At 42.9% G+C, this 27,637-nt stretch overlaps 1 pseudogene; it reads left to right on the forward strand.

Moving 5' to 3' along the window:
- The window catches only part of LOC115177940 (VPS10 domain-containing receptor SorCS1-like), a 265,507-nt pseudogene that overhangs the window by 232,526 nt on the left and 5,344 nt on the right, over positions 1-27,637 (forward strand).

Below are 27,637 nucleotides of genomic sequence, written 5' to 3' on the forward strand. Positions count from 1 at the left end.
TACAGGGGGTACCGGTAAGAGTCAGTGTGCGGGGGTACAGGCTAGTTGAGGTTATCTGTACATGTAGGTGGGGGCGAAGTGACTATGCATATGTAACAAACAAACAGCGAGTAGCAGCAGTGTACAACAGGGAGGGGGGGTCAATGTAAATTGTCCAGTGGCGATTTTATGAATTGTTCAGCAGTCTTATGGCTTGGGGGTAGAAGCTGTTGAGGAGCCTTTTGGTTCTAGACTTGGTGCTCTGATACCGCTTGCCGTGCACTAGCAGAGAAAACAGTCTATAACTTGGGTGACTGGAGGTTCTGACAATTTTATGGGCTTTCCTCTGACACGCCTATTATATAGGTCCTGGATGGCAGGAAGCTTTGCCCCAGTGATGTACTGGGCCATTCGCACTACACTCTGTAGCACCATATGGTCAGATGCCGAGCAGTTGCCATACCAGGAGGTGATGCAACTGGTCAGGATGCTTTGGACCATGGTAGTTCGTTGGTGATACGGACACCAGGGAACTTAAAACTGTCGACCTGCTCCACTACAGCCCCATCAATGTTAATGGGGGCCTGTTCGGCCCGCCTTTTCCTGTAGTCCACAGTCAGCTCCTTAGTCTTGTTCACATTGAGGGAGAGGTTGTTGTCCTGGCACCACACAGCCAGTTATCTGATCTCCTCCCTATAGGCCATTTCATTGTTGTCGATGATCAGGCCTACCACTGTTGTGTAATAGGCAAACTTAATGATGTGTTGGAGTCGTGTTTGGCCACGCAATCGTGGATGAACAGGGAATAAAGGAGGGGACTAAGTACACACCCCTGAGGGGCCCCAGTGTTAAGGATCAGTGTGGCAGATGTGTTGTTGCCTACTCTTACCACCCAGGGGCGGCCCGTTAGGAAGTCCAGGATCCAGTTGCAGAGGCAGGTGTTAGCTTAGAGATGAGCTTCGTGGGCACTATGGTGTTGAACGCTGAGCTGTAGTCAATGAACAACATTCTCACATAGGTTTTCCTTTTATCCAGGTGAGAAAGAGCAGTGTGGAGTGCGAATGAGATTGTGTCATCTGTGGATCTGTTTGGGTGGTATGCGACTTGGAGTGGGTCTAGGGTGTCTGGGAGGATATTGTTAATAAAAAATAAGTTACACAAAATGCAAAAAAACTAACAAAATAGCACAATGGGTTGGGAGAATGTAAATCAATCACATAAATCAATGATATTGCAGCAATACATAATAAAATTAACATTGAAAATCACTTACATTACAGATATGGAAGTAAAAATGTACTTCTGAATGGAACCAGTTGCTCATCCACTGTTTCTTCTGGCCCAGGGCTGTAGAGGTATGGCAGACGCTCCATCCACTTCTCTCAGATCTCTCTTATGGCTGACAGTTTGTCTCTCACACTTCTTGCAGGTCTTGACTCACGGTTATCAAATCGTAGCATTCTTGAGAAAGTGTGAAAGACTTTCAGTGGCATAGTGGCACGGAACATCACCCTTCATCTCTCTGCATCCCAGAGACTACATGTAGCCTCACCTCGGGACCTATACGCACCCTCTAAGATTAGCAGCTCTATGTAGGCACGCAGGTCAATCTCATCCATCTTTTTCCAGTTTACGGAAACCCTCCAAATTTGTCCTGTCCAGATTTTTTCAATGGCTGGTGTGATGAACATGTAGAATGTTGAGGCGATGTTCTGGGCATGGACAACTGCATGTCTTGTGGGCCCTGGGGTCATCCTTATGACATTTTGTGCTGCCATCCTGCCCTGGTTGTCAAATGGTGACAAGGACCATGTTATTTTGCTGTTCTTTGACAAAAATGTCTCTCTTTCAGCTTGGGGGATTTCTTCATCTGAAGATGATGCATTGTTCTCTGGGTTGTATTCTTCCCATCTACTTCTTCAGATACCTCCTCCTCTTCTAAATCATTGTTCTCTTGTTCCTCCTGGACATCTGAAAAAATCAGATCTATGACCTGTTGGGCACTGAAACGTGCATTCATGGCTTCTGCAAAGAGAGGACTGGGGGGACTATCATCTGCAGCACGTTTATAGCCTCTGACTGCATTCCCCATGAGTAAACAATGCTTTTAGGAAATGTTTATTTTGTCTGAAATTGTTTTTATTTTGTCTGAACTTTAGTAGTGTATGTGGTTAGTTCAATCAGTAGCACACAATCTCAATTTGTGTGTGTGTGTGTGTGTGTGTGTCTTTGTGATGTGTAAATTATTTTATAACTGCCGGGTCAAAAGCTACCCTAAGACAATCTTTGTACCCTGGTGGTGTACAGCTTTTATGGAAATATGAACAAAGGTGATATTTCACTTTTTCTAATGTTGGGGTCACTCTACGAAAAGTCATCAAATTTCAAGTTAACATAGCGGTGGTTCATGTTTTACCCTTAAGATCACACATAGGTTATAGTGGCCAGTGATTTCAACTCTATGTATATAGGGCAGCAGCTTCTAATGTGCTAGTGATTAATATTTAACATTCTGATGGCCTTGAGATAGAAGCAATGTTTTTCAGTCTCTCGGTCCCAGCTTTGATGCACCTGTACTGACCTCGCCTTCTGGATGATAGCGGGGTGAACAGGCAGTGGCTCGGGTGGTTGTTGTTCTTGATGATCTTTTTGGCCTTCCTGTGACATCGGGTGTTGTAGGTGTCCTGGAGGGCAGGTAGTTTGACCCCGGTGATGCATTGGGCAGACCGCACCACCCTCTGGAATGCCCTGTGGTAGCGGGTGGTGCAGTTGCCCGACAGCCCGACAGGATGCTCTCAATTGTGCATCTGTAAAAGTTTGTGAGGGTTTTAGGTGACAAGCCCCATTTCTTCAGCCTCCTGAGGTTGAAGAGGCGCTGTTGCACCTTCTTTACCACACTGTCTGTGTGGGTGGACCATTTCATATTGTCAGTGATGTGTACGCCGAGTAACTTGAAGCTTTCCACCTTCTCCATTGCAGTCCCATCAATGTGGATAGGGGGGTGCTTCCTCTGCTGTTTCCTGGCACCACACTGCCAGGGCCCTCACCTCCTCCCTGTAGGTAATCAGGCCTACTACTGTTGTGTGAACAAGCCAGCCAAATGTCAAGTAAATAATAGATACAAATATAACACGCTTATGTCTAAAAGGATTATCCAGCTCCTTGTGGTGCAGTGTTTGAATTGCCCCCTTGTCTCTGGATTTGAACAGGGAGGCTTTGTCAATTAGTGAAAGTTCCATTTAAATGTTGTCTCTGGTCACCACGACACTTTCAATCAGTGTACTTTGATATTTTTTATGTCATATATTCTGCTGGTGTTTTTTTCTCCATGGTTTAGTACATTTTCAGGTCAGGAGTGCAGGTGATGCTTTTAGCACGATGCCGCCACAGATTTCCAATTGGAATATTTTTTACAACAGACACAGTTAGTTAAGGGAGCCTGTCCAAATGACTTACATCACGCACATCCGCATAGACACAGACTTAAAAGAGACACACATATACACACACTTTCTCTCTCTGTCACACATATCACACACATCAAACACACACACACACACACTGCATGTGTTTGAAAGCTAGGATAAGGATAAAGATTAGTCTCAGTTAAAGAGGATAAGAGTTAACAGAAGCCCAGGCGGATATGTACACGACAGAACGCCGAGTCACACCACTGTCAGCCGGAGATTTACTGTTAAAATACCATGTTATATCTCTCCGCTATAGGAAACTTCACCGCTTAGATCACGGTAATGCCACGTACACCCACGTCAGCTCCCATTTCGGTCTCAGCATGGCAGACCACAGTATTACTCATAAGGCATCACGTCAAAAACATGATAAAGCGTGTTTTAAGTCTAGAATAAATCTTGTTCTTCAACTAAATTCCATCAAAACTATAAAACATTATGACAGTTATGATAATTGTTGAGGGAGATTTCATTCACCTTCCCTTTTCAGCTAAAGTGGTCTTACTGAGAAGAAAATCCCACATATTACCCCAGTGATAATGATAAGTGATACTGGCAAGCTCAGTGTGAGAGATCTTCTTTTCTCTAATTCTTCATTTAAGAAGGTTTCTATTTCTTTTTCCCAAGCACCTGTAAAATTAATATGTCGATGTGCCAGTGCTTTTCATATTTAACAAAAAATTATCTAAAAATAATATGTCGATGTGCGAGTGCTTTTCATATTGTGAAGTAGGTAGTCTGAAACAATAACCATATAATTACAATCATATACTGAGTGAATCATCCACTACTGAGTCTGAATCATCCAAAACTGAATCTGAATCATCCTCTGTGTTTGTATCAGGTTCTGTGGAACATGTCCAGCTGCTGGCTCCGTTTGTGGCCATCAAGAACAAGGAAGTAAATCTAACAGCAGTGGTCTGACCCATCCACTCTAGGACCCTCACCTACTTCTGGTGACTGGGGAACAGCAGTGAAGTAAATTGGACTTAAAACACTTGGTGTACAGAGAAGATGGCCTAGAACCGAGCCCTGTGGGACTCCAGGACTCCAGTAGTGCGACCACATGGTGCAGACACAGGTCCTCTTTTGATGTTGTGTATAGTATACAGTATACTGTATGTGGATTACCAACTGTACAACATTAGTAAAGGTAAACTGACACTATTCAAAAGGGGACTTCCCCTATAATGCCATATACTGTACATGTACTGCAGTGGTGGCTAGTGTCACTGTAACTAAATCGGAGGACAGGCTTATTGTAATGGCTAGCACAGTGTCAATGGAACCGCATCGAACACATCAAAGACCTGGTTTTCATTTCAGTTCCATTCCATTTCAGCCATTATTATAAGCTGTTCTCCCTTCAGTAGCCTCCACTGATGTATATATGGGTTATACATGATTTCTATGGTATTACATACATTGACCTCTTCTTTGATCGAAGGCGGCTATGATAGAGGTGGAGCAGTCTCTGATTTTGTATTTTCTTCAAACATCTTATTAGTATGTCACAAGTTATGACCTTAGCTGCATTGGTTCTAGGTCTTATGGGGAGGATGTGTTTTGTAGGGTTTTACTCAAGTCAGAACTTCTGACTACTCTTAGTGAGAAGTTCAAGGAGAAGTTGTTATCATCTGAAATGGGTTTCTTTCATGTTCTGAGGTTTTAGCTAAAGGTTTTAGGTGAAGGGATTATGACCGGATCAAAGTGTGATCATCCATTTTGTCCATGTTCCTTCTTCCTCCAGCCGGTGATCAGCTTAGACGGGAGCATCTCGTACACCTTCACCAGCGAGGGAATGAACACTGTTACGGTCCAAGTGTCTTCAGCCAACACCATACTGCAAGACACCAAGACGATAGCAGTCCAAGGATCAGTTCTCTCTCTCTCTCTCTCTCTCTCTCTCTCTCTCTCTCTCTCTCTCTCTCTCTCTCTCTCTCTCTCTCTCTTTCAATGATTCTTCCTAATGTAATGCTAATTAACACATATAGCAGCCATCTCACTTGGTATGCAACGTTTGAGGGTACTTTACATTTGAGTATGTCAGGATATATGAGAAGAGGACATTTCCCCAATTATCTAAGAAAGCACATGTGCGAGCAATCATCTCCACTTGTCAAACCATGAGCACACGCATACGCATACGCACACACTCACACACACACACCAACATCTCTGTCAGCTTTCCCACCCATCAGAAGGCAATTAGAGGAAGGAAACAACCAGAATGAATGACAGTGTGGAATGAGGAGGATATCTTGAGAATATTGCACATAGATCAGGAGTTTAATTAACCATTTCATGCGTGAGTTTCAAATATCTCTAACAGTCGCCCCAGCGTGAGTTTTTTATGCACGTGATGTTAGAACGTTCTCTCTATTCCAGAATGTGGTTGTTAAGCAACAGTACATTTAATCCGCGCTGCCCTCAAACCAAGGCACTGTTTTTATTTATAGGGCTGTTTTAAATTTGTCAATTTCAAATTATTTTCAAACAAGTTTTTTATTTTCTAAGAACAGTTTGAATTGAGGTGTGTTCCGCCTCATTCATTCACATAAAAGTAGTCATTTTTACGACATTTCTGACCCGGACAAAATTCCCCAAACACTTGCCAATTGTTAGTGCAGTTTAAGTCTGCAGACATTTGCTCATCTCCCGTTCTGCACACACGTGTTCACATTTTCCGTCTGTTGCCTGCATCGAAGTCATAGTTGTTTTCGTTACCAATAATAACTTTGGAGATGTGTGCATTTCTATGAAAGTAAGTGCCTTATTACGTCATAATAGTTTCTGCATGTCTGTTATGTCCTTTCTACTGTAGCATAATATTTTTGTGTATATTCCTTATAACCGCAGACACACGAGGTAACGATACTAATTTCATAACCTTTATGGTGTTATACTCAATGCTTAGGTGTCACAACTTCCGCCGAAGTTGGTCCCTCTCCGTGTTCGGGCGGCGTTCAACGTCACTGGCTTTCTAGCCATCGCTGATCCATTTTCCATTTGTTTTGTCTTTGTTTTACACACCTGGTTTCAATCCCCCAATTACTAGCTCATTATTTAACCCTCTGTTCCCCCATAGTTGTTTGTGAGTGATTGTTTATTGTATTGCGGTCTGTATTTGTGGCCTTGTATTTATTGATGTGTATTGTTATTATTATTGAGTAAAATTGTGACATTACTCATATCTGCTGTCCTGCGCCTGACTCTAATCACATGGGTTTGATCGTAAGCGTCAGGGACCAAAATATCACCAACCGTGTGATGGTACGTGTGAAAGGGTTAATGGTCTGTTTCTGTTTCTCCCCTGGGTCTCTCTCTCTCTCTCTGACAGAGTTCTTCAAATCTCTGCTTTTATCTTTCTCCGCTAATCTGGACGAGTACATCCCTGACGTCCCAGGATGTGGGGAGAGTCATTAGGAAGGCTCTGCTCCAAGTAAGTGTGAATTCCTTCCTTCTCTCATTTTCTCCTTCTCTCTGGTCTTTTTCTATCCGCTCAGACACTTCGGCGTTTGCCTTCGGGCTGTCTTGTGATTCATTATCACACAGGTGCGAGAGGTTCGGCTTCTTCTTCCCCCTGCAAGGCAGCTTGATGAGCACTAACACCTTATTTTCAGAAGTCGGCGCGATGAATTGTGTTCTTCGGAATTGGTCTGGAATGATGGAGATCTTAAACATTTACTGGGGCATTGGATGTGCTTAGTATCTGCGGAGGAGAGCTAGCGCTGATATGACATAGTTAAGTGTGTTATTTTTCCACTTTGTGTGGAGATTTATCCCTATAGCATGCAAATTTTGGTCTATCTTTGTCTTCACCAACTCCAATGTGGATTTGACATGAGAGGCGACTCAGGCGAGTCAGGCTGAAAGTCAGTGGAGGGAGCTCAGTGTGAGGACTGGTGAGGGATAAAGTGCATTTTGTCACCTGGGAGCCACATATTATGTTCATGGAAGACTAGTTTAGCACCAGCCAATTGAATTGTGTTGAACTGAGGGGCTCACTCAGTTATAGAAAGCTCTAGCTTGAGCTATTAATTGCTAGCCTCAATAGACTGTTACAGCACCTCTTTTCATACAAAATGTTTTGTTATACAACCTTTTAGTTCCTACATACATTATACTGTATCTATTGAGTTTATGAACACTAGTTCATGTGTCATATGCTCCTCCATATACAGTTTAATCCTATCAAACCATCCCTCCTTTCATCTCTTTCACCCTTTCTCTAAAAGGAAATCATATTAAGTCCTATTCATCCATGTACTGCTAGAGTTGACATAGGGTTCATAGTCTAGATATTGTGCAACAACCGCCATACAAAGTGTTATTAGAATTTTTTTACTCATTTATTTGTATTTTTCTGCTGTTCGCATTCAGTTCACCTTCAAGTTCAAACATGTTCCATGTCAAGGTAAACAACTCCCTACAATAAAGCCAAGATGAGAAGGAGCATCAACATCGCAATTAAAGTCAAGGTCCATTAAACTGCAATGTTGCCGTACTGCAGGACAGCTCTATGGCTGACCATAGTGAGAGCCAGGCAGGGCTTTTGCTCCTCGGCTGATTCCAATCCACCGCCTAATAGAGGTTTGAATGGGGAGTTCAGTAATAGAGGCTATTTGAAGTTATTTTGAGAAGTCATTCCTTCTCTGTTTTTTTCTCCAACCTGCGGAACATGGAAGAAGGCCGAAGGCTCCCTCTCAGGTTCCAGACAATGACCGTTGGCAAATTCAGATATTTTAGTGTGTTTCGCGGAAGCCCCCCCTGGTTTCACCACCAGCTTGTTAATACACCTCTCAGTGTGGTGAAAGAAGTTAACATGACCTCTTTTTTCCCCAAGAGAGTGCACTTCTATAGTGGACAAATAGCATCCCTTTCTCACCCCCCTCCCCCCATTCCTTTCCTGGGTGACAACTGTACTTTACTTCACCGAATAAAATGATAGTCATAGGTGAATCATCATAACCTATTTATAACAATATTGTTGGAAATAATGCACTATGGAAGGAGTTATGAAGATAGAGTAACCCAATATCGTCAAGTTCACAGCGAATGAAAAACAGAATCCACTTCATGGTGTGTTTACAATTGTAATTTGTAATTGACAACTGTTTCATCTTATTTATTTAGCTTTGCATACAGTAAGATTATGAGGAAGCCGCTCCAAAAATGTTTGCTGTTTTAAATATTAAAGCGTCAAGATGCAGATGTGGATTTTCAGCCAAATTTGGGCTTGGACAAAATTCCCTCAAACGCTCACTTATCTGACTGTCTGACTCACCTACTCTCCTCCCTTATCCCTGATCATATTTTCACTTCAGCCAATGAGTTTGGGGAACATAAAATGCCAGATTTACCCAAGAAGACTTTTTAGATTAATGAGTAATTGCAAAGAGAACAAACATGGCCTGAGTGTTTTGATTTGTACAGGGGCTATTGCATCCTATCCCCTTCCCCCCACCATTCCTTATATACCTCTTTCCCCTCATTGCAAGTCATTCCTTTGCGCTCTATTTGTCCACTACTTTGCTACTCAAAATGTGATTTTAAGGCTTGATAATTGATGTGCTTCAAGTGTATATGACTTGCCGACTACGCCACTCCATTGTCCGCCGATAGCCCCATAGAGAACCTAAAAAAAACATTAGTGGCTTTTAAAATGGACACTTATTGCTGGTTGGAACTCGTGCCTCGGTGGTAATCTAAAGTGGATGAAGGCCATTATAAAGAAAACAATTTAATAGTAGATATTTTGAAGGAAAAATAGTTGTTTGGCAAGACGTACTTTTCCCATCGACATAAATACACTTTCGCGAAAACATGGAGGTTGAGATTGGATTGAAAAAAGGGTAACATTTTATTTGACACCTAGGGTCATAACACATTATGACATGGTCATAACCATGTCATAGTAAGTCATAACAGCAAAAACAACAAACTGTCATTATGTCAGAACATTGTCATGGCACGTATAGTTAGACCTGTTGTGACATATTACGTTATTTTACGGCTGGTTATGACATCTACATAAGAGCGACAAATCCCACAAAACCTACCACACAAAGCAAATCATTCCATTACACCGTAGCCTACTTGTAAACAGTATGTTTATGTAATATTACATTTTCTAGTGTCATGAAGTGTATTTTCTTAGTCCAATTAAAGAGACACAGGATGGTCAAAATGCTTCATGAAAGTGTCATAAACTGTATTTTCTTAGTCCATGTAAAGTCACACAGGATGGTCATAATGCTTCATGACAGTGTGTTTTTTCCATAAGTTATTCAAAATACGATGAAAAAAATTTATTACAACAACAAAGTATTTAACTCTGAATTGTATTATTTATTCAAATGTGTTTTTTTCCCTGCCAAGAAGCTTCCTTTCCCTTGGATGCAGCAGATGAACAGAATGGAGTATGCAACAATGCTGTGACGCCACTAAAGAAAGCTAAAAACGTAAACATCACACAAATTATACTGTATTACAGCAACAGCAAACACTTTCACACATTCTCAAATACATAAAAATACATAAAAATACATAAAAAAAATTCTCAACGACCAAAAAATTCTAAAGCTAGCTCTCAACTATTCATGTAGCTAGTTACTTAAGGGATAGGGGGCAGTATTGAGAATTTTGAAAAAAATATGTGCCCATTTTTAACTGCCCCCTACACCAACTCAGAAGCTAGAATATACATATTATTGTTCAGGTTTGGATAGAAAACACTCTGAATTTTCTAAAACTGTTTGAATGGTGTCTGTAAGTATAACAGAACTCATATGGCAGTCAAAACCCTGAGACAAATTCTGATAGGAAGTGGATACCTGATGTGATGAATTACCTTTAAGCCTATGCCATTGAAACACACAGGGGCTTATTAATCGTTGAGCACTTCCTATGGCTTCCACTAGATGTCACCAGTCTTTACAAAGTTGTTTGAGTCTTCTACTGTGAGAACTGAACGAACAAGAGCCTTGGAACGGTGGTGGCCGACAAGACTCTGGCGCGCGAATTCATGTTGGGTACTCTCGTTCCAATACGTTTGAAAAGAGAATGCAATCGTCCGCCTTGAATATTATTCATGTTCTGGTTGAAAAAGGCCCTAATGATTTATGCTATGCAACGTTTGACATGTTTGAACGAACGTAAATATTTTTTCTCCCCTCTTTCATGAAGAGAAGTCCGGCGGGCTTAGATCATGTGCTAACACCACGGAGCTTTTTGGACATAAATTCTGAGCTTTTTCGAACAAAACTACATTTGTTATGGACCTGGGATTCCTGGAAGTGACATCTGATGAAGAGAATCAAAGGTAATGGATTATTTACATAGTATTTTCGATTTTAGATCTCTCCAACATGGCGGTTAGTCTGTATCGCAAAGCGTATTTTTCTGGGCGCAGTGCTCAGATTATTGCAAAGTGTGATTTCCCAGTAAGGTTATTTTTAAATCTGGCAATCCGGTTGCGTTCAAGAGATGTAAATCTATAATTCTTTGAATGACAATATAATATTTTACCAATGTTTTCGAATAGTAATTATTTAATTTGTTGTGCTGATTTGACTGGCGGTATTGGAGGGAAAAGATTTCCTCAACATCAACGCCATAGTAAAACGCTGTTTTTGGATATAAATATGAACTTGATAGAACTAAAAATGCATGTATTGTCTAACATAATGTCCTAGGAGTGTCATCTGATGGAGATTGTCAAAGGTTAGTGCATAATTTTAGCTGGTTTTCTGCTTTTGGTGACGCGTGTCTTTGCATTGACAAAACATTACACACAGCTATTTTCAATGTACTGTCCTAACATAATCTAACTTTATGCTTTCGCCGTAAAGCCTTTTTGAAATCGGTAAACGTGGTTAGATTAAGGAGATGTTTATCTTTCAAAGGGTGTAAGATAGTTGTATGTTTGAGAAATTTGAAATATGACATTTCATTGTTTTCAAATTTGGCACTCTTGATATTTCACCTGTTGTTGTTAGGGTGTACCTGGGGTGGGACGCTTGCGTCCCACATAGCCCCAAGAAGTTAACTCTGTCTCTCTCCTTCCCCTTTGACACACCTACATAGATGTCATAACCAGACATAATATACATGAAGGGACATCACGTGCGCCATCCGTATGGTTAGTGAGAAAGTCCATATTGCAAATGTACGCTCCCTTACTAGACGTCCGACTACGTCCGATAAATCCGCGGACGGCGTCGGGCCGCTCACAGGGGCCGGATCTTCCAGGAAGTCATCGAACGGAGTCTCTCGGACCTTCCGTTTCCGTTTAATTAAATGTTCAAATTTTGGTCATTTCCTTGCAGTCCCGGATTATTCCACGAGAGGGCGTATGGAATCATATTGCAAATGTAACATATCACCAATCGCGACACGGCTTTTTCTCCTAAACGGAAGATAATTCGAAGACGAAACTCGGTCTGCGTGGGTTTGGCATAATGGGCAGTTGGCCCCGAACAGGATGGAGTCGAGGCCTCAACACTTTTCGAGTTAAGGCTATTTTTCTGGGATTGAAAGTCAAACAGGAAAATAGAGTGCTGATTTGACCGCTTCACATCAAACTACATGAGCCTACGGTGTCAGGAGAAAAGGAACCATGCATTTACCAATGTTCATTTCAGAGAAATTGTACAATGACACATTGGTGATATTCAACAACAAGAGGTTTTTTTTCCAAAAAGTTACATATCCAGTTGCAGCGTGTTCAGATGAGTCCGTTAAGGCAGGTTTCGGGGCTCTGCGAGATTTCTGTGATTTTCTGTGATTTTCTGAAACAACACACACTTGTTCAACCCTCTGTAAATAAGTAAGTTCTTAACAGAAACACTTAAAACTCAAAATTCTATAAGAGCCTAACGTTCAGATTCCTGTGTCAACCAGAAATGCCTTATAATGGTGTCATAGGGGCTGTTTTGAAGGGTTAAAAAGGTCAGATCTTTCAACAACTTCATATGTGTGACTAGGCAACCCTCATGAACTGTAAATCAGTCATTTATCCCATCAGATGTCAAAGAAAAGCTCTCTCAAACACACACACAGCAAGGACGGAGTGACACAGTGCGGTGCTTAAAGACACAAAGAGCCTGCAATGGCATTACCATTATCTCTAGGCTGAGACGAGTTCAATGAGACGCCCCGCTTGACCGTAGCTTGCTCAGTATGAGCGCAGCGACCGTGAGAAAACTAGGCCCAAAATGAGGCCTGCACCAATATGTCAAGTGCTTATGGGTGACAGTGAGAGAACCATTAGGGTTAGAAGCACAATTCAACCTCAGGAGCGTTCCTGAGGTCCTCCCGATCTGTGCAAGCCTAACCTTAACCCTGTGGCATTAACCCTTCACAGTGAAAAGAAGGTGTTTAGATCAAACTGTGTGCAATGACTTATCTCCCCATAGGAATACATTGACAATTCTCCTAAATTCAACCTAAAGTCTATGTGGGTTATGAATGCCTTATGAACCTGTCTTCTATAACAATCTATCAGGCTACTGTGAGGTCTACCTGTGTCGATTCTAAGGTTCCTGGAGCAACCGGAAAATGTTAAAATCACCCTAGAGCTATTGTCATATAAGCAACCTGCAGATAGTGAAAATCACGCAACTCAACCATCTGTCATTCAGTCAATTCTTAAGGTAGAGACTTCATATTCAGGATTCTGTTTATGTCTACCCCAAAGACAACGTGTGTGAAGCAAGAGCTTCCTGTGACAACCGGAAGTTGTTAAAAACAGCCAAGAGCTATTGTCATATGGTCAACCTGCATATAGTGAAAATCACGCAACTCAACCATCTGTTATTCAGTCAATTCTTAAGGTAGAGACTTCATATGCAGGATTCTGTTTATGTCTAACCCAAAGACAACGTGTGTTGAGTAAGAGCTTCCTGTGCCAACCGGAAGTGGTTAAAAACACCCAAGAGCTATTGTCATATAACCTGCACATAGTGAAAATCACGCAACTCAACCCTATGTCATCCAGCCAATTCTTTAGGTAGAGACTTCATATTGAGGATTCTGTATATGCCTACCCCAAAGACAACGTGTGTCTATTCTTTTTGCAAAAAAAACAAAAACACACACAAAATTTGGCCATAGGGACATAGTGTGGGGCTTAGAGTCTTATACCGCCTTCAATAGTTACTTTCGTTCAAACGATTCAAGAACCGTCAGACCTAGAGCTCTGAAATTTTAGAAACCTGTTCTAGAGCTCAAGTCGATAGTGCACGGTGATTTATGGGGCTCTAGAAGGTTCTCAGACCGAGAAACCGGCTCGTGCATTTGCAATATGTTCAATTCATTTTGAATATCACGGACATAGCGACATGTAGAAATGTCCCAGAGTCGCAAGACTAGGTGCATTGAAACCGCCTCGGCCCATAGAGAAGGACCCCAATGTCTCTGTCCGATAGCTCATTCAGGGACCCCGTAGTAACGCCCTGAAAAAGTGGTTTTCAGCATCAATTAAGGCCATTGCTCGAGGACCGAATGACCTATCGAGCCGAAACTTGGGATTCGGGGTCGCCTCATAGGCCTACACATAATATCAGAGCTGGACCCGCAGCTATAACGTAACTATGTGTTTTATGTTTTTTTATGGTTAAAATTGAAAGCACTGTGAATTATGGGCCTTCTCTGACATATGTGATAGTTGGCTTCTATACGAGTTGGAAAAAGTGGATTTGGTGTCAGTTGCTATCAGTTTGGTGTCAGAATGACATCTAATTGACTGATGGACGCTGACTGCTGGGTGACGAGCAATGGAGAGGAACCACAGTCACTGTCCGGCCATCCCGAGTTCATCGGGCAAGTCAATTATGCATTTCTGCAGGATTTTTGAGCATGCCTAAATTTGTGATGCTAAATGCCCATTGAATCATATTGCAAACGTAACGCGCTATATTGCAAACGTAACGTGCGTTTGCAATATGATTCAACAGCAAAAAATATCACCAAAGTTGACATGATGAAATCAACACAATGAGCGACAGAGAGGGACCACAGTCACTGCCCGGCCATCCCGAGTTCATCGGGCCAGTCAATTATGCATTTCTGCAGGTTTTTTGAGCATGCCTAAATTTGTGATGCTAAATGCCCATTGAATCATATTGCAAACGTAACGCGCTATATTGCAAACGTAACGTGCGTTTGCAAAATGATTCAACAGCAAAAAATATCACCAAAGTTGACATGATGAAATCAACACAATGAGCGACAGAGAGGAACCACAGTCACTGCCCGGCCATCCCGAGTTCATCGGGCCAGTCAATTATGCATTTCTGCAGGATTTTTGAGCATGCCTAAATTTGTGATGCTAAATGCCCATTGAATCATATTGCAAATGTAACACGCTATATTGCAAACGTAACGTGCGTTTGCAATATGATTCAACAGCAAAAAATATCACCAAAGTTGACATGATGAAATCAACACAATGAGCGACAGAGAGGAACCACAGTCACTGCGCGGCCATCCCCAGTTCATCGGGACAGTTAATTTTGCATTTCTTTAGTGTTTTTGAGCATGCCAAATTCGTGATGTTGAGGACCATTGAATCATATTGCAAATGCGCATCCGTGGACATGGTGACCCGAAATGGGTTACCAGGAGTAATTTTTTAGAAGGGTGTTAAATGACTTTAGGGTGGTGCAAGGGGTGCACGGTTGGGTAGGGAGCACCTTCCATCAGTGCCCATCCAGTATAAGGCGCCCCTAGTCATTTTGGACATTTTTCAAAAAATCACTAAAAAACTCACCATCAAGCCATGGAGAGGAACCACAGTCACTGCCCGGCCATCCCCAGTTCATCGGGACAGTCAATTTTGCATTTCTGCAGTGTTTTTGAGCATGCCAAATTCGTGATGTTGAGGCCCATTGAATCATATTGCAAATGCGCATCCGTGGACATGGTGACCCGAAATGGGTTACCAGGAGTAATTTTTTAGAATGGTTTTAAATGCCTTTAGGGTGGTGCAAGGGGTGCACGGTTGGGTAGGGAGCACCTTCCATCAGTGCCCATCCAGTATAAGGCGCCCCTAGTCATTTTGGACATTTTTCAAAAAATCACTAAAAAACTCACCATCAAGCCATGGAGAGGAACCACAGTCACTGCCCGGCCATCCCCAGTTCATCGGGACAGTCAATTTTGCATTTCTGCAGTGTTTTTGAGCATGCCAAATTTGTGATGTTGAGGCCCATTGAATCATATTGCAAATGCGCATCCGTGGACATGGTGACCCGAAATGGGTTACCAGGAGTAATTTTTTAGAAGGGTTTTAAATGCCTTTAGGGTGGTGCAAGGGGTCAACGGTTGGGTAGGGAGCACCTTCCATCAGTGCCCATCCAGTATAAGGCGCCCCTAGTCATTTTGGACATTTTTTAAAAAATTGCTAAAAATCGACAGTCCCACTTCTCTCATGTCACCATCAAGTCATGGAGAGGAACCACAGTCACTGCCCGGCAATCCCCAGTTCATCGGGACAGTCAATTTTGCATATCTTTAGTGTTTTTGAGCATGCCAAATTCGTGATGTTGAGGCCCATTGAATCAGATTGCAAATGCGCATCCGTGGACATGGTGACCCGAAATGGGTTACCAGGAGTAATTTTTTAGAAAGGTTTTAAATGCCTTTAGGGTGGTGCAAGGGGTCCACGGTTGGGTAGGGAGCACCTTCCATCAGTGCCCATCCAGTATGGGGCGCACCTAGTCATTTTGGACATTTTTCAAAAAAATCACAAAAAAACTCACCATCAAGCCATGGAGAGGAACCACAGTCACTGCACGGCCATCCCCAGTTCATCGGGACAGTCAATTATGCATTTCTGCAGTGGTTTTGAGCATGCCAAAGTTGTGATGCTAAATGCCAATTGAATCATATTGCAAATGCGCATCCGCGTATTTGCAATATGATTCAACAGCAAAAAATATCACCAAAGGTGACATGATGAAATCAACACAACGAGCGATGGAGAGGAACCAGGAGCGTTCCTGAGGTCCTCCCGATCTGTGCAAGCCAACCTTGACCCTGTGGCATTAACCCTTCACAGTGAAAAGAAGGTGTTTAGATCAAACTGTGTGCAATGACTTCTCTCCCCATAGGAACACATAGACTATTCTCCAAAATTCAACCTGAAGCCTATGTGGGTTATGAATGCCTTATGAACCTGTCTTCTACAAAAATCCATCAGGCTACTGTGAGGTCTACCTGTGTCGATTCTAAGGTTCCTGTGACAACCGGAAGTGGTTGAAAATAGCCTAGAGCTATTGTCATATTGCCACCTGCAGATAGTGAAAATCACGCAACTCAACCATCTGTTACTCAGTCAATTCTTAAGGTAGAGACTTCTTATTCAGGATTCTGTTTATGTCTACCCCAAAGACAACGTGTGTGAAGCAAGAGCTTCCTGTGACAACCGGAAGTGGTTAAAATCACCCAAGAGCTATTGTCATATTACGTGCGCATAGTGAAAATCACGCAACTCAACCATCTGTTACTCAGTCAATTCTTAAGGTAGAGACTTCTTATTCAGGATTCTGTTTATGTCTACCCCGAAGACAACGTGTGTGAAGCAAGAGCTTCCTGTGACAACCGGAAGTGGTTAAAAACACCCAAGAGCTATTGTCATATTGCCACCTGCAGATAGTGAAAATCACACAACTCAACCATGTGTCATTCAGTCAATTCTTAAGGTAGAGACTTCTTATTCAGGATTCTGTTTATGTCTACCCCAAAGACAACGTGTGTGAAGCAAGAGCTTCCTGTGACAACCGGAAGTGGTTAAAAATAGCCTAGAGCTATTGTCATATTGCCACAAGCAGATAGTGAAAATCACGCAACTCAAACATCTGTTACTCAGTCAATTCTTAAGGTAGAGACTTCTTATTCAGGATTCTGTTTATGTCTACCCCAAAGACAACGTGTGCGAAGCAAGAGCTTCCTGTGACAACCGGAAGTGGTTAAAATCACCCAAGAGCTATTGTCATATTACGTGCGCATAGTGAAAATCACGCAACTCAACCATCTGTTACTCAGTCAATTCTTAAGGTAGAGACTTCTTATTCAGGATTCTGTTTATGTCTACCCCAAAGACAACGTGTGTTGAGTAAGAACTTCCTGTGACAACGGGAAGTGGTTAAAACAGCCTAGAGCTATTGTCATATGGTCAACCTGCATATAGTAAAAATCACGCAACTCAACCATCTGTTATTCAGTCAATTCTTAAGGTAGAGACTTCTTATTCAGGATTCTGTTTATGTCTACCCCAAAGACAACGTGTGTGAAGCAAGAGCTTCCTGTGACAACCGGAAGTGGTTAAAAACACCCAAGAGCTATTGTCATATTACGTGCGCATAGTGAAAATCACGCAACTCAACCAACTATTACTCAGTCAATTATTAAGGTAGAGACTTCTTATTCAGGATTCTGTTTATGTCTACCCCAAAGACAACGTGTGTGAAGCAAGAGCTTCCTGTGACAACCGGAAGTGGTTAAAAACACCCAAAAGCTATTGTCATATTGCCACCTGCAGATAGTGAAAATCACGCAACTCAAACATATGTTACTCAGTCAATTCTTAAGGTAGACACTTCTTATTCAGGATTCTGTTTATGTCTACCCCAAAGACAACGTGTGCGAAGCAAGAGCTTCCTGTGACAACCGGAAGTGGTTAAAATCACCCAAGAGCTATTGTCATATTACGTGCGCATAGTGAAAATCACGCAACTCAACCATCTGTTACTCAGTCAATTCTTAAGGTAGAGACTTCTTATTCAGGATTCTGTTTATGTCTACCCCAAAGACAACGTGTGTTGAGTAAGAACTTCCTGTGACAACGGGAAGTGGTTAAAACAGCCTAGAGCTATTGTCATATGGTCAACCTGCATATAGTGAAAATCACGCAACTCAACCATCTGTCATTCAGTCAATTCTTAAGGTAGAGGCTTCTTATTCAGGATTCTGTTTATGTCTACCCCAAAGACAACGTGTGTGAAGCAAGAGCTTCCTGTGCCAACCGGAAGTTGTTAAAAATAGCCTAGAGCTATTGTCATATTGCCAACTGCAGATAGTGAAAATCACGCAACTCAACCATCTGTTATTCAGTCAATTCTTAAGGTAGAGACTTCTTATTCAGGATTATGTTTATGTCTACCCCAAAGACAATGTGTGTGAAGCAAGAGCTTCCTGTGACAACCGGAAGTGGTTAAAATCACCCAAGAGCTATTGTCATATTACGTGCGCATAGTGAAAATCACGCAACTCAACCATCTGTTACTCAGTCAATTCTTAAGCTAGAGACTTCTTATTCAGGATTCTGTTTATGTCTACCCCAAAGACAACGTGTGTTGAGTAAGAACTTCCTGTGACAACGGGAAGTGGTTAAAACAGCCTAGAGCTATTGTCATATGGTCAACCTGCATATAGTGAAAATCACGCAACTCAACCATCTGTCATTCAGTCAATTCTTAAGGTAGAGGCTTCTTATTCAGGATTCTGTTTATGTCTACCCCAAAGACAACGTGTGTGAAGCAAGAGCTTCCTGTGCCAACCGGAAGATGTTAAAAATAGCCTAGAGCTATTGTCATATTGCCAACTGCAGATAGTGAAAATCACGCAACTCAACCATCTGTTATTCAGTCAATTCTTAAGGTAGAGACTTCTTATTCAGGATTCTGTTTATGTCTACCCCAAAGACAATGTGTGTGAAGCAAGAGCTTCCTGTGACAACCGGAAGTGGTTAAAATCACCCAAGAGCTATTGTCATATTACATGTGCATAGTGAAAATCACGCAACTCAACCATCTGTTACTCAGTCAATTCTTAAGCTAGAGACTTCTTATTCAGGATTCTGTTTATGTCTACCCCAAAGACAACGTGTGTGCAGCAAGAGCTTCCTGTGACAACCGGAAGTGGTTAAAAACACCCAAGAGCTATTGTCATATTACGTGCGCATAGTGAAAATCACGCAACTCAACCATCTGTTACTCAGTCAATTCTTAAGGTAGAGACTTCTTATTCAGGATTCTGTTTATGTCTACCCCAAAGACAACGTGTATGAAGCAAGAGCTTCCTGTGACAACCGGAAGTGGTTAAAAACACCCAAAAGCTATTGTCATATTGCCACCTGCAGATAGTGAAAATCACACAACTCAACCATGTGTCATTCAGTCAATTCTTAAGGTAGAGACTTCATATTCAGGATTCTGTATATGCCTACCCCAAAGACAACGTGTGTCTATTCTTTTTGCAAAAAAAACAAAAACACACACACACAATTTGGCCATAGGTAAATAGTGGGGGGCTTAGAGGCTTATACCGCCTTCAATAGTTACTTTCGTTCAAACGATTCAAGAACCGTCAGACCTAGAGCTCCGAAATTTTAGAAACCTGTTCTAGAGCTCAAGTCAATAGTGCACAGTGATTTATGGGGCTCTAGAAGGTTCTCTGACCGAGAAACCGCCTCGTACATTTGCAATATTTTCAATTCATTTTGAATATCACGGACATGGCGACATGTAGAAATGTCCCAGAGTCGCAAGACTAGGTGCATTGAAACCACCTCGGCCCATAGAGACGGACCCCAATGTCTCTGTCTGATAGCTCATTCAGGGACCCCGTAGTAACGCCCTGAAAAAGTGGATTTTCAGCACCAATTAAGGCCATTGCTCGGGCACCGAATGACCTATCGAGCCGAAACTTGGGATTCGGTGTCGCCTCACATAGGCCTACACATAATGTCAGAGCTGGACCCGCAGTTATAACGTAACTATGTGTTTTATGTTTTTTATGGTTAAAATTGAAAGCACTGTGAATTATGGGCCTTCTCTGACATATTTGATAGTTGGCTTCTATACGAGTTGGAAAAAGTGGATTTGGTGTCAGATGCTATCAGTTTGGTGTCAAAATGACATCTAAATTGACTGATGGACGCTGACTGCTGGGTGACGAGCAATGGAGAGGAACCACAGTCACTGCCCGGCCATCCCAAGTTCATCGAGCCAGTCAATAATGCATTTCTGCAGTATTTTTGAGCATGCCTAAATTCGTGATGCTAAATGCCCATTGAATCATATTGCAAACGTAACGCGCAATATTGCAAATGTAACGCGCATTTGCAATATGATTCAACAGCAAAAAATATCACCAAAGTTGACATGATGAAATCAACACAACGAGCGATGGAGAGGAACCACAGTCACTGCACGGCCATCCCGAGATCATCGGGCCAGTCAATTATGCATTCTGAGCATGTCAAATTCGTTAAAAATGTTAAAAGCAACAGCGTCCCACTTCTCCCTCATCATACATGACAAGTAGACCATCTGCGTTGATTCATGGCTTAACATAGGGATATATATCATTTGGGCAGTATAAATGCCATTTGGACCATGGTTCACTGACTTTTGGGTTTGGAAACCGACTTCCTATGATCGTACATGGCAAACGGACAAACATACTGATTTGGCACATTCAATACTTTCATACATGTATAATTGACAAAAAAAGAATTGGACATTTTATTTGCACATTTCTGATGGCATTTGGCAAAAAATATAAATATGTCACTTTTGACTTCCTATGAAATCATATTCCAAATGCACAAATCATATGCCTTATGCACAAGCAAATATGTCACTTTTGACTTCCTATGAAATCATATTCCAAATGCACAAAACATATGCCTTATGCACAAGCAAAAACAACCCAAAAAATTATGTCAATAAAATATGTCAAAAGTATGTACATACAGTTCTTATACATGTGTAATTGACATAAAAATAAAAAAAATTCGAAAAACGGTCCAGAAACCACTTTTTAAGGGTTGAAAAGTTTTCAAAAAATATGTCATTTTTTCAAAATTTGACTCTTGGGACTTGAATTGTGTTACATTTGCAATATGAATATTCACTGCGGAGAGCTCTAGGTATCTATTGGATATTTCCTGTGATTTGGCACATGCAATACTTTCACAATTGACAAAAAAAAGCATTGGATATGTCATTTTGCAAAACAAATGGAAAAAAAAGTCACTTTTTCCTATGAAATCATATTCAAAATGCACAAAACATATGCCTTGTGCACAAGCAAAAGCAACCCAAAAAACGACGTCAATAAAAAACGTCAGAAGCATGTTCATACAGCTCTTATACATGTGTAATTGACATAACAATCGAAAAAAAGGTGCTAAGTTTTCAAAAAAAAATCATTTTATCAAAATCTGAGACTTGGGTAAGAATTGGGTATCATTTGCTGTATGAAAATCCAAGGTGGAGCACGCTCGCCATCTAAAGGAAATTTGGGGTGTTACAATTGGCAATTGCCATCGGAAAATTGCCATATGATTGGCCCGGAGATGGGCCGCTTTGGGTGGTTTTTGCAATCGTGTGTATGATTCGTGCTATGCCAATATGTTGCCATGTTATTTTGTCCAAATCAGGGGGGTATTCCCTTACATATTTTAATATACAGTACCAGTCAAAATTTTGGACACACCTACTCATTTAAGGGTTTTTCTTAATTTTTTTACTATTTTCTACATTGTAGAATAATAGTGAAGACATCAAAACTATGAAATAACACATATGGAAACACGTAGTAACCAAAAAAGTGTTAACCTGTTATGGCTAGGGGGCAGTATTTTCACGGCCGGATAAAAAACGTACCCGATTTATCTGATTATTACTCCTGCCCAGAAACTAGAATATGCATATATGAGCAGTTTATTTTTGGATGCAATGTTCAGATATTCACAGAAGTATCTATAGCATAACACAATCATCCTAACCGGAAAAATGTAGGCTACATTTGTCCTAGCGCTGAGGAAAGATTGACGCAACACAAGCGGTCATATTTTCTAACTCTCGGCTGACATAAACTACACTATGAATTAGCTAATAGCAATTACTATGTACAATTAATCACATCACGGGTGAGCTCACCGTTGATCAAAATAATTGAGTAAAATACTTTCTAGAAATCGAAAGTAATCTGACGATTAGTTTCAGCGCGCAGCCATGCTTTTTTACCTCACAGACACCGAAGATAATAAGAGAAGACAAGATGAGTTGTTGAAGGGGTGTGGTCTACCATCATTCACATCCCACATTCACTTCCTGAAGTTCTCAAAAAATGAGTGAACCCTTACTCACCTCATTTTGTTATAGCATCTTTGGTCCGACAGACGATCAAGTGAAACCCAGAATGCATTGTATGTCAACAAACATGGCTCCATACACACAGCTGGAATTAGCTTAGCTCATCATAATCAGTACAACCTTCAAAACATTATTTTACACACATGCTATGCACCCTTTACAATTTATGCAAAAATCGGAACGCATGATTTATCACGGGTAATTGAAAAACGTAAATAAAATAGTAAATATATCAATAATACCACACAAAACATTTTCTGATAGTGATTTATTGATACAAATTGCGCGTTTAGGCAGTCAATCACGGTAACCTCTCACTCCCACTCTGAGCATTCAGTGTTGTTGTTTATGTAACAATCACATCCTGGAATGGAGAGAACGTTCGAACATCACGTGCATAAAAAAACTCACGCTGGGTCGACCGTTAGAGATATTTGGAACTCACGCGTGAAAGGGTTAAGTTAAAATAAAAGTTAATTCAGTATTGTTGTAATTGTCATTATTACAAATATATATACAACAATCGGCCGATTAATTGGTATCAGCTTTTTTTGGTCCTCCAATTATTAGTATCGGCATTGAAAAACCATAATCGGTCGACCTATAGTTTGCAGTCTTGACATGGAAACAGGAGACAGGGCTGTGAGACATAGGTTTGACTCTGGACACATGAAAGGTGGGATGTATACGAAGGGTACGGGGCAACAGAAGACGAACAGCAGAGGGGCTAAAAATCTTGGAGATGGGTAATGGGCCGATGAACCGGGGGGAGAGTGTGCGAGATTCCACCCGGTGGGGATAGCCATACCTTCTGACTGAGAGGGTGGCAATCCGCCTGTCATCGATACCTGGATGTGGTCTTGAGGAGGGCCGACTGGGCTCTCCTCCAGGTGCGACGACAGCGGCGGACAAACATCTGGGCAGAAGGTACAACGGTACACCGACCTCTTCCTCCAGCTCAGGGAAGAGCGGGGGCTGATACCCCAGGCAACAGTCAATCGGAGATAGGCCCATGGCAGAGCAGGGAATGGTGCTGCGTACGTACTCGACCCACACCAGCTGCTGGCTCCAGGAGGTGGGTTTGGTGGAGACCAGGTATGGCAGAGTAGTCTCAAGATCCTGGTTTGCTCGCTCCAACTGGCCATTGGACTAGGGGTGGAACCCAGAGGACAAGCTGGCCGACGACCCAATGAGGGTGCAGAACGCCTTCCAGAAACGGGATGAGAACTGAGGCCCCCGATCGGAGACCATGTCTACGGGCAGTCCATGCATCTGGAAGACGTGCTGCACCATGAGCTGGGTAGTTTGGGAGAGGAATGAAGTGAACGGCCTTGGAAAACCGGTCGACCACAGTCAGGATGGCAGTGTTGCCCTCAGATGGGGGGAGACCCGGGAGAACCGTGACGAAATCCAGGGATATGAAGGCCAGCCAGAGCTTGCCGAGGAGTCTTATTCTGAGCACAGCTGAGCCCAGTTGAGTGCCGTCACCAGGCACGAGGTGGGAAGGATGGTCTCGGTCTCTGCGGTGGTACCCGTGGGGCTATAGCGGCAGGACAGTGCATCCGACTTGACATTCTTGCATCCCGGCCGGTACGAGAGGAAGACGTTGAACCGTGTGAACAGCAGGCCTATCTGGCTTGCCTGGAGTTGAGGTGCTTAGCAGTGCAGAGATAATCCAGGTTCTTGTGGTCGGTCCACATGATGAATGGGTGTTCCGCCCCCTCCAGCCAGTGACTACATTCCTCCAACACCATCTTCACCGCGAGAAGCTCCCGATTCCCCACATTGTAGTTATTTTTCGGGGCATTGAGGCAGTGGGAGACGGCTCAGGGATGTAGCTTGAGGTCCAGTGCAGAACGCTGAGATAGGACCGCCCCCATTCCGACATCAGAAGCATCGGGCTCCACCACAAACTGATGGGAAAGGTCCGGATGACCCAAGATGGGAGCTGTGGTGAAGAGATGTTTGAGGTCCCGGAACGTCCGGTCAGCAGCTGGAGACCACGTGAACGGAACCTTGGGCGAGGTGAGTGCAGACAGGGGGGAAGCCAGGGTTCTGTAACTCTGGAAAAAGGGGCGATAGAAGTTGACGAACCCCAGGAAGCATTGCAGTTGCACCCTGGAAGTAGGCCGGGGCTAATCCACCACCGCTCTCACCTTCCTGGGATCCATGTGCACACTCCTAGTGGCAATGATAAAACCCAGAAAAGGGATGGTGGAATGACGGACCTCGCACTTCTCTACTTAGACAAATAGCTGGTTCTCCAGGTGGCATTGGAGAACCTGTCGGATGTGGAGCACATGTTCTTGGGTGGAACGGGAGAAGATGAGGATGTACTCTAGGTAGACAAAGACGAACCGGTTCAACATGTTGCGGAGAACATCATTGACCAGAGCCTAGAACACAGCAGGGGCATCGGTAAGGCCAAATGGCATGACCACATACTCGTGGTGACCACTGGCCATGTTGAAGGCGGTCTTCCACTCATCCCCTTCCCGTATCTGCACCAGGTGATAGATGTTCTGTAAATCCAGCTTGGAAAAAAGGGTGGCCCCCTGAAGCGGCTTGAAGGTCGAGGAGATGAGTGGTAGCGGGTAGTGGTTCTTTACCGTTATGTCATTGAGACCCTGGTAGTCGATGCACGGACGCAGGGTCTTGTCCTTCTTCTCCACAAAGAAGAACCCTGCGCCGAGAAGAAGGACGGATGAATCCTGCAGCAAGGGAGTCCCTGATTTAGGTCTCTATGGCCTTGGTCTCTGGTCCCAACAGAGAGTACAGTCATCTCCGGGGCGGAGTCGTGCTAGGGAGAAGGTCAATATCGCAGTCATAAGGTTGGTGCGGCGGGAGCGAAGTGGCCTGGGCCTTTCTGAACACCTCCCGGAGGTCCCGGTACTCCGCAGAATGGCAGAAATATCCGGGGCACCTTCCGAGCCCCCAGGAAGACGTCATGGGCAGGTTGTTCTGACTTCAGGCAATGGGCGGGGCAGGATTTACTCCAGCCCATGATGGCACCAGTAGACCAGTTAATGAGGGAATTGTGTCACTGGAGTCAGGAGAATCCCAATACCACGGGAATCTGAGGGGACTTGATGAGCAGGAACTGGATAGCCTCGCTGTGGTTCCCTGACACACGTAGGTTGATGGGAGTGGTATTGTGGGTCACTCAGCCTATAGAGCACACGTCCAGCGCTCTAACGTCCATGGGAATGGAGAGGGGCTGTTCAGCTCGGATGCCAAGGTAGCGTCCATAAAGCTCTCGTCAGCCCCAGAGTCAATGGAACCCAGAGAGATTTGGACTGGTCTCCCCACAGCAGAATGGCATGAAAAGGGGTGTGAGCAGGGGAAGAAGAAACGCTCTCCATATGGCCCACCAGAGTACTCGCTCCTACCGGTGAGCCTGGTTTTCTTAACTTCTTGGGGCTATGTGGGACGTTAGCGTGCCACCCGTGGCGCACCCTATCAACAGCAGGTGCATTTCAAGAGCGGCAAATTTGAAACCAAATAAATGTCAAAATTCAAATTTCTCAAACATACAACTAACTTACACCCTTTGAAAGATAAACATCTCCTTAATCTAACCACGTTGTCCGATTTCAAAAAGGTTTTACGGCGAAAGCATAAAGTTAGGTTATGTTAGGAGAGTACATTGACAATAGCTGTGTGTAATGTATTGTCGATTCAAAGACAGGCGTCACCAAAACCATAAAATCAGCTAAAATTATGCACTAACCTTTTACAATCTCCATCAGATGACACTCCTAGGACATTATGTTAGACAATGCATGCATTTTTAGTTCTATCAAGTTCATATTTATATCTAAAAACAGCGTTTTACTATGGCGTTGATGTTCAGGAAATCGTTTCCCTCCAATAACCGGCAGTCAAGTCATGACAACAAAATAATTAATTAATATTAGAAAACATTGGTAAAATATTATATTGTCATTCAAAGAATAATAGATTTACATCTCTTGAACGCAATCGACTTGCCAGATTTAAAATGAACCTTACTGGGAAATCACACTTTGCAATAATCTGAGCACTGCGCCCAGAAAAATACGCATTGCGATACAGACTAACCGCCATGTTGGAGAGATCTAAAATCGAAAATACTATGTAAATAATCCATTACCTTTGATTCTCTTCATCAGATGTCACTTCCAAGGAATCCCAGGTCCATAACGAATGTAGTTTTGTTCAAAAAAGCTCATCATTTATGTCCAAAAAGCTCCGTGTTGTTAGCACATGATCTAAGCCAGCCGGACTTCACTTCACTTCACGAACGGAAAAAATATATTTACGTTCGTTCAAACATGTCAAACGTTGTATAGCTTAAATCATTAGTGCCTTTTTTAACCAGAACATGAATAAAATTCAAGGCGGACGATTGGGATCTCTTTTAAAACGTTTCGGAACGAGAGTACCCACCATCAACTTGCGCGCCAGGGGTCTAATCGGCCATCACCGTTCCAAGTCTCTTATTCGGTCAGATCTCACAGTATAAGACTCAAAACACTTTGTAAAGGCTGGTGACATCTAGTGGAAGCCATAGGAAGTGCCAAAACATTCCTCAGCCCCTTTGTTTTTTAGCCTACTTCATCACTCTGATGTCCGGGAGGGCTCCCACATGGGAGCCCTCCCGGACATCAGAGTGATGAAGTAGGCTATCTTGGAGCAGAAGGAGGAGGGCTGAAGCTCGAATACGATGGCACACTGAGCTAGGTATGCCAGACAAGTGATCAGCTCTCCATTTAAGCGTTCCGGAGGAGGTAAGCGGGGCTCCCGAGAAGGTGGAGTGACTGAGACGGTGCTGCTAGCAGCTGAGTCGCTGACGAGCTGTGGGGTTACCATCGTGGTAGGCGGCCTCCCAGACAACCCGTGGAATTTCTCCAGCGAACTGTCCAACACCCGGTCATGGCATTCAGCCAACATTTGGACCCCCAACACAAGGCCACGATGCAATTCCTTGTGCCTACAGATGGTGGCTTCCTGGGTGGAGATGGCGTTGCGCTGCTGGCC

This window comes from Salmo trutta, chromosome 38, assembly GCF_901001165.1.
Source record: "Salmo trutta chromosome 38, fSalTru1.1, whole genome shotgun sequence".
Classification (NCBI taxonomy): domain Eukaryota; kingdom Metazoa; phylum Chordata; class Actinopteri; order Salmoniformes; family Salmonidae; genus Salmo; species Salmo trutta.